A 9533-nucleotide genomic window follows, 5' to 3' on the forward strand; every position below is an offset into this window, starting at 1 on the left:
AAACTTAATAATCGTATATATTATAGTAAGAATTGTTATTTCTGGAAAATGTAAATCAGGTTTAAATAAAAACCGTGTTTCAATGGCGGAACTATTAAAGGTGAATCCTTATATGAATTTTTATTATTTTTAGTTTTAACTAAAATGGCGGAAAAAATTCCTAACCAAATTTTTTTTTTTTAAAGTTGAATTAAGATATGTATAATGACATACTTAAAGTCTTCATCGATTGGACTTGAGCTTTTTTTTTACAAAAAATTAAAAAATATGAACTTTTTTAATTATTCAAAAAATTTTTAACTTACAAAAAAAAGTTTCGTACAAAAGTTGTTTAAAAGACAATATTAAACCAAAAAAATATCTTATATTTTTTCATTTAAACAAATATTTTTCGAGTTACATTACATTTAATATGAGTACTAAAGTTTATTTTCCAATTTTTTTCAATTTACGGTTACTTTTTATCATATTATACTTACATTAGACACAATGTTATAAATGCATATGTGTGTATGAGTGGGTATATTTATTTATAGTATCATTAAAATGTAGTGTATATTAAGATACAACCGATAGAGTAGGTAATTGATTTGACGCTATATTGTTTAAACCCAACTAAACGCTAAATTGTACATTCCCAAACAACAATTACATTATGTCAATTGCCACCGGAATTTTTGCTAATAATAAAGATAATTGTCATAAAAAGGCCTTTAGTCAATCGTGGATTAGATGAGAGAAAATAGACTTAGATGATTTAGTCATGTTATGAGGAGAGAAGAATCGGAAGCTGTAAGAACAGTTATAGAAATGAATGTTGAAGAAAGAAGAGGTAGAGGAAGACCAATAAAGAGATTGAGGGATGTTATTGAATGCGATATGAGGACAGCTGATGTGAGCGTAGAAGATGTGGGAGATCGTGTCAAGTGGAAGTTTAGGATGAGGGTGACCGACCCCAAGTAGTTGGGATTAAGGCAAAGAAAATGAAAAAGATTAGCAGAAATTCTTGTGGCAATTGACATAATATAACTGTTTTTAGCGAATGTACAATTTAGCGTTTAGTTGGGTTTAAACAATATAGCGTCAAATCAATTACCTACTCTATCGGTTGTATCTTAATATACACTACACTTTAATGATACTATAAATAAATATACTCACTCATACACACATATGCATTTATAACATTGTGTAAAATGTAAAAAAATGTAAAAATGTAAAAAAAAAACTTTTCGTGATTACTATAATTTACAACCATGGGATTAATAACATGATAAGTAATTTGATAAGGCAATTATTACTTATCAGTCTCATTGAAAAGTATAAGCCATTTTCATGGAAAAAGTTACACACCTCCAAATTATAGAAATCACGAAAAGATAGTGTTTTATTCTGTCCTTTTCTCAATACGTATTTCAATTAGAGATGGAAAGTTTAGTTCATTTCTGTGAATAGTTCATTAGTTCATAGTTCATTCAAGTGAATAGTTCAAATGAACTATTCTTAAGTTCACTAATTTTATTGATCATGCTGATATTGTTTGGCAATGAACTATTCATTTTATCACTATTAGTATAGTAGTACACAGTTCATTTGTAGTTTACACTACTTATGGGCAATTAAGTTATAAACTAACCCTTAACCTGAACATCATAAACTAAGAAAAAATTATTATCAATACCCTCATGGCTCATGTTATCATTATCACCTAATTCAAGGTAGATATACTGACCAGTAGTCCTAAGTTAAATCAGAAATCTGATCTAATATTTGTACATAGTATGAATTTATTTTATTGTTAAACAGTTAAAAACCGTGTAATATTTAAACAATATAATTTATTTGTTATCTAATTGTAAACAGCTATTAACCATTTCCAGTATTTCGAACAACGAACCACAGAGAATTTTTAAAGAAGTTCGCGAACTATTTCATTTATACATTGCTACCAATTTTTTTCGAACTATGAACTGTTAAGTTACAGGTACTGAAACAGTTCAGAATAGTTCATCTAAGTGAATAGTTCAAATGAACTATTCGTTCACGAACTTAACATCTCTAATTTCAATGTTTAATACCGTAAAATAATACATGAAAATTCAAATTTTCACAAACTTCAAAATGCTACACAATATTTACTATTGAATATTAATAAGATATTTTTTTATTAAAAATTTTCTTAAATTCTACTCTACAAAATAGTTATCTTAGATTTTTTTTTTACATTTTATTTAAAACTTAAAAATAATTAATATTTTTAATAAAATGTAAAAAAATTAATTATTGAGATATAGCTATAGACCTAACGTATAACTATTATTTAAAAAAAAAAATCAGCTAAAAATATTAACTGGATCAAAAGTTATTTAAGTTGTCAGTGAGTGCTGGGCCAGCCTGTATATTACTGTATAAAAAAAATAAAGTTATACCATTCAAAGATATAAGGGATGAACCGAAATAATACTTAATAATTGATAAATTAAGTAATATACGTAACTAAAAAATCAAAATTTTCATTTTACATTTTACATTTTGTATATATTTTGCAAGTAATTGAGTAATTTATGATAAGCGGATCATTATATAGCATGATCAGTAAGTAAGGATTGCTTTTTATTGTTATTGTTCTCATTGTTTATAACAATTTACCTGTTTCCATAACTACTGAGCATTCTATACAGGGTGTTCAGTAAGTCAGGAAACGGGTTTCTATTGTTCTCATTGTTTGTAACAATGAGAACAATAGATACCCGTTTCCTGACTTACTGAACACCCTGTATAGTGATCCGCTTATCATGACTCAATTACTTGCAAAATATACATAAAATTGAAAATCAAAATTTTGCACTCTGTATATTGAGCTATTACTTGTTAACGTAATCATTAAAATTAAAAAGTTGCTAAATCTCCTGTGAATAAACATCTATTGATACATAATCACTCTATAAAACCATACAATTTATTCAAAAAGGAAAAAATTACCAAAAGCTTATTATAAGGGAGGGAATATATAAAAATGTATACGCGATTTTTAGTAATTTTTGTAGCTTTTTAAATTAAATATTTTTAATATAATTTTAATTTTGAATAATAGACACAACTTATCAATTTTTATTATATACCCATAAGATATTTGCTCTTGCTGCACTATTGCCGTGTTTATTTTATATTATAGTAATAATTAATTCAAAAAGTACAGTAAAAATATTATTAACAAATAATCCTATTAATTTTTTCATAAAGTTTAACTTTCCAAGACCAAAATTGTAAAGGGACTATAACAGTATACTATTATTTGTGAAAGAAGCATAATATAATTTCTTTTTACTTCTACAATAATAATTAACTTTTATCTGAATATTCATTTTTTTTTGTAATTTAGGTCTCCTAAATTTTTTCATTTTAAATAATTACTAACATTTCCATGATAAAAATCAGTTATATTTTACCAAATAATTATTATTTGGACTATTTAAAAAATGACCGTCATTATATAAAAAGGTAACTTTACTTGTAAATTCTATATAAGTATAGTTGAAGTTAGAATTTTTTAATAAAAAATTTCTAACATTTTTTCGATTATCAAAAATTAATAATGTTGATTACTATCCAAAATGGAAATTTCATAAAATAAATGAATAAAATTGTTTTTAATGTTAATTTGAAAATAATCTATTGATAATAATGTTTGCTATCAGTCATAATTAGATTTTGGATTTATTTGCATTTAAAAATTAAATGAACTTAATTATAAAAAATCCTTGAAATATACATTAAATTATGTTGTTAAAATTAAATTAAAAAAAACCCAGCACAGTGAAGTCGCGGCATAGTGGGGACGTTGCTTAGTTGGGTTCAGTATAGATTTAATCTGACAGTGATTAAAATCACTATCATAAGAAACGCTTCGATGCAAATCAGTAGATAGTGTTTAATTCTAAGAAATTGGTGGATAATTACAAAAGCTACATTATCTGCTAGTTTCTTATTAATACCCTGATTAAGATAAAGTATGTCGAATGAAAAAGGGATTATTAAAAAATATTATTTCTCATAAAAAAATTGTGTTGATTCGTACACTTTTCAATGAGTTATAGCATTATAAAGTTAAAAATGTAACCAACCCAACCCAACATCAACTCCTATTTCCTTAATTATATCCAGATTAGTAATTATTTTAATTATATATTATATAATTTTTATAATTAATTATTTTCAAATTATTATTGATTTTTAATATGTTAAAAGTAATCATTTTGAACCTACTTCTTTTTGTTCTTTAAAGTGAAAGTTTTAATAAAAAAAAAATGAATTTATTACCATAACTTTTAACTCAACTTGCAAGTTTGAAATAAATATTATTAAATAGAAAAAAATGAAATTGGTAGATTATTTCAAAAACAACAATAACACTTATTCCCTTAATTTTACCCCGATTTATAACTATAATATATGAATACATAATAATTACAGTAATTAAATTGAGTATGAAAGTGGTATTCAATAATATAATATTGTAATTTTTACGGAGATATTATAAAAATAAAAAGGAGTTGTATATTCATATACTTTTAATGCGTATACAAATTTAAAGGAATTTATGCAATACTTTTTAATAAAAAAATTTTGTTACTTATGAATAAATACACTAAACAAAAGGAACTTTCATCAGAAAAAAAATATACTTTTCTAAATAAACTTTTCGTGATGTTTTCAAATGTGCAATTAAACTTTTTCTATTACTTCTAAGTTTTAATATTATTACTTATTATTAAAAAATAAGTATTTAAATATAAAAAAAAAAACCCAGCACAGTGGAGTCGCGGCATAGTGGGGACGTTGCATAGTTGGGTCCAGTATAGATTTAATCTGACAGTGATTAAAATCACTATCATAAGAAACGCTTCGATGCAAATCAGTAGATAGTGTTTAATTCTAAGAAATTGGTGGATAATTACAAAAGCTGCATGATCTGCTAGTTCCTTATTAATACCCTGATTAAGATAAAGTATGTCGAATGAAAAAGGGACTATTAAAAAATATTATTTCTCAAAAAAAAATTGCGTTGATTCATACACTTTTCAATGAGTTATAGCATTATAAAGTTAAAAATGTAACCAACTCAACCCAACATCAACTCCTATTTCCTTAATTATATCCAGATTAGTAATTATTTTAATTATATATTATATAATTTTTATAATTAATTATTTTCAAATTATTATTGATTTTTAATATGTTAAAAGTAATCATTTTGAACCTACTTCTTTTTGTTCTTTAAAGTGAAAGTTTTAATAAAAAAAAAATGAATTTATTACCATAACTTTTAACTCAACTTGCAAGTTTGAAATAAATATTATTAAATAGAAAAAAATGAAATTGGTAGATTATTTCAAAAACAACAATAACACTTATTCCCTTAATTTTACCCCGATTTATAACTATAATATATGAATACATAATAATTACAGTAATTAAATTGAGTATGAAAGTGGTATTCAATAATATAATATTGTAATTTTTACGGAGATATTATAAAAATAAAAAGGAGTTGTATATTCATATACTTTTAATGCGTATACAAATTTAAAGGAATTTATGCAATACTTTTTAATAAAAAAATTTTGTTACTTATGAATAAATACACTAAACAAAAGGAACTTTCATCAGAAAAAAAATATACTTTTCTAAATAAACTTTTCGTGATGTTTTCAAATGTGCAATTAAACTTTTTCTATTACTTCTAAGTTTTAATATTATTACTTATTATTAAAAAATAAGTATTTACATATAAAAAAAAATAATTAAGAACAAAAAAAATTGTATTAAATTAATACTGATTTTGATTTTTAATATGTTAAAGGTAATCATTTTGAACCTATTTTTTATTGTCTTTTAAAGTGAAAGTTTTAATGAAAAATACCTTCTCAGCTTCGCATCGAAGCTAAAAAATGAATTTGTTACCATAACTTATAGTTCAACTTGCAAGTTTGAAATTGACATTATTAAATTGAAAAAAATGAAATTTTTAAGATTAATATGCAATCTGGAAATTTTATAATTACTAATTACAGTACATTTGTCAGAAAAATTCGATTTTTTTACATTTTTATCGTAATAGATAACTGAAATAGAAAGAATAGTAATCATATCCTAATAACTTTTGGTGTTTAAAAAGATTCTGCAATTGAAATATTCAGAACTTAATTAATTTTAATAATTTACTTTAACTAAATGAACCAATCAAAACAAAGTAGTTAAAAAGATTTACTTAATTGAGCGTATTATAAAAAATAATTATAATTGTAAAAATCCATCGTTAAATTCAGGTGAAACTAAAAGCATTTTTTTTTTAAATTTATGATTTATATAGCAACATATTACTAAAAAATTTGGCATATTATAGACTGGTAGTAGCACACAGAAATAGAGTTAAAAATTTAATAAATTACAAAGTAAAATTATTTACTCTTGTAGTTGAATACTTTTATCATATCAAATCTAATACGACAATAAATAATTTAAGAATATTAAAAATTAATGATTTTAATTGTTTGTATGGACAAATCTAGTTAAGCTACTTTTTATTTGAATAAGGAATATTTTTTTGATTTTTAAGAGTAATAACTTAAACTAATCATTAACTTAAATATCATAAACTTAAATGAATCATTTGACGTATCGTTGAAAAAAGTAGGTCTAGTGAGGGTTGGCAAAATAAATCGTAGCCAGAAAAAGAACCACATAGTAAAATAATATTAACATGAATATCAATTTCTTCTCAGGAGGGGAGACTATAGTGATAAGATCCTTTATATTTATTGAAATTATTGAATCTAAATGAGATAAATATCAAATGTTTGGAAATTCTATTTTAACTCAATAAAAAAATGCAAAATTTTAGTCACAGACGGATCTGAACCTCGTACCCTAGGCATGAAAGAACAAGATGTTACCCACTCGGCAACTGTTCGTTGCTTTGTGTTGCATGATAAAATTGGCTATTTAAGCTAACTCAAATTTAAAAATTACTTTTTCGACTTTAAAAAAGTAAAACAATTTTAATAAGTATAATTTCATATGTCTTATGAACTTTATTGTATGTCAATGAAATTNTCTTATGAACTTTATTCTATGTCAATGAAATTATATAATATTCATGAAAGTTAGTTTATTCCCCTAATAAGATATTTTAAAATAAAATAAAATACAAAACCCAGAATTTTAATAAAAACAGCTTCGCATCGAAGCTAAAATAGCATATTTTTGAATACGGTAGCCTTTTGCGCATAGAAGATAGGTCGTCGGGACAAATTTTTTTTTTTCATTTAGTAGTACATAAAATAATCTTTAATTTGATTTATGTTTAAAGGACGCAGTATATCCGGAACATTTTCAAAAATTAAGTTGAAAAAGTTAGTTTTTGTAAAAAAGTTGCTATTTTAAATCCCCCCTGTGAGCAGAATAAGTGTTAGATTTTCAAAAAAAAATGATATAAAATGAAAGAAAATTACCTAAGGTTTCAATATAAAGAAATATTATTTTGATTAGTTAATATTTGAAAAAGTTATGGCAGTTTTAAGTACAAAAAACATTCCGATAGAAGGTGATTTTTATCGTAAACATTACATTTTTTTTATAATTTCGACAGCCATTTGCACATAGAAGATAAGGTGTCGGGACAAATTTTTTTTTTTCATTTTATAGTACATAAAAAAAGCTTTAATTTGATATATGTTTAAAGGACGCAGTATTTCCGGAACATTTTCAAAAGTTCAGTTGAAAAAGTTCTGTTTTTTATACAATGTTTCAAAGTTTGAACCCCCCCTATATAAGGGGAAATTGTCTAATTTTAATAAAAAGTATGTCAAATGGAAGATGTACTTATAATGTATTTAGAAAAAAAAAAATTGTGCTGATACATACATTTTTCGAAAAGTTATAGCATTTTTAAGTTGAAAATTAAAAATCGAAAATCGAAAATTTTAACACAAAAATAGTGTTTTTTTAACTACGGCAACCGTTTACATGCAGAAGATAAAGTGTCGGGACAAATTTTTTTTTTTCATTTTATAGTACATAAAATAAGCTTTAATTTGATATATGTTTAAAGGACGCAGTATTTCCGGAACATTTTCAAAAATTAAGTTGAAAAAGTTAATTTTTGTAAAAAAGTTGCCATTTTAAATCCCCCCCAATGAGCAGGTTAAGTGATAGATTTTCAAAAAAATGATATCAAATGAAAGGTAAATATCTAAGGTTTTAGTATAAAAAAAAATTATGTTGATTTGTTGATTTTTCAAAAAGTTATGGAAGTTTTAAGAAAAAAAAGTGAAAAAATTTCGAAAATTAGCGATTTTTAAATTTGTAATTTTTTTGGATATTTCCCCCATTTGCGGGGAACGAGGGAAAATTTTTAAATTTTTAAGGGTAATGTCTTCAACTAAATACAATTTGTGATCTTTTGACGTATTGTTAAAAGAAATCGGTCCAGTGAGAGCTGAGATAGAGTAGTGACAGACACAAAAAAAAAAATAAATAAATAAATACATCATGGTAAAATTAATACCTTCTCAGCTTCGCATCGAAGCTAATAATAAAACATACAAAAATGAGTTCAATCAACTTTATCAACTTATGCATAAATATGTTTTTTAAAATATATTCCACTGACAAAATGAGGGCTAGTATAAATTTACATTTATTGGCATTTAATAAAAAATCGTTCTAGATAAGAATATTACTTTTATTTTGTAATTGAGTGGGTTGGGATAGACGATTATAAATAATATATAATATAATTATTTAGTCAAATGTTCTTATTCTTTGTGTATTTTTTATGAAGTAGAAATTACAACTATATTATGTTATTATACAGAGTGTTCAGTAAGTCAGGAAACGGGTTTCTATTGTTCACATTGTTTGTAACAATGAGAACAATAGAAACCCGTTTCCTGACCTACTGAACACTCTGTATAGTTTTTATATTACAGGTGATTCGTCTATACCAATCCCCACTCAATTATTATCGAGTATTTGGGAAGTTATTACTATTTTAAAATATAGTAAATTAAAAGTTTTTAAATAAAAAAATCCAACCAAAATTTCTGAAGAAATTTATCAATAAAAATAATTCGTAATTAATTTCCGGAAATTTTAGAACACTATTCTATAATAAATAAATTTTCATTAGCTTTTTTTTTGTCAAGGCAATAAATGTTAAGAAAGACATTGCTGTGCATTTGAAATTAAAATTAAAATAATTATGCAAATAAAATCAATAATTTAAATATTAATAAACAAATAGTAGGGTTAGTCACGTTGTTCTCAGCATATCATTGAAACTTTAATATCTTAAATGTATATAACTAATTTTAGCTTCGATGCAAAGCTGAGAAGGTATTGGTTTTACTAAGATGTGTTTTTTTTTTTTTTGTGTCTGTTACCACTTTTTCTCAGCTCTCACCGAACCGATTTCTTTCAATGATACGTCAAAAGATCACAAATCGTATCTAGTCGAAGACATTACCCTT

The sequence above is a fragment of the Daktulosphaira vitifoliae genome, unplaced genomic scaffold, assembly GCF_025091365.1.
Source record: "Daktulosphaira vitifoliae isolate Bord-2020 unplaced genomic scaffold, ASM2509136v1 Scaffold_4, whole genome shotgun sequence".
NCBI lineage: Eukaryota > Metazoa > Arthropoda > Insecta > Hemiptera > Phylloxeridae > Daktulosphaira > Daktulosphaira vitifoliae.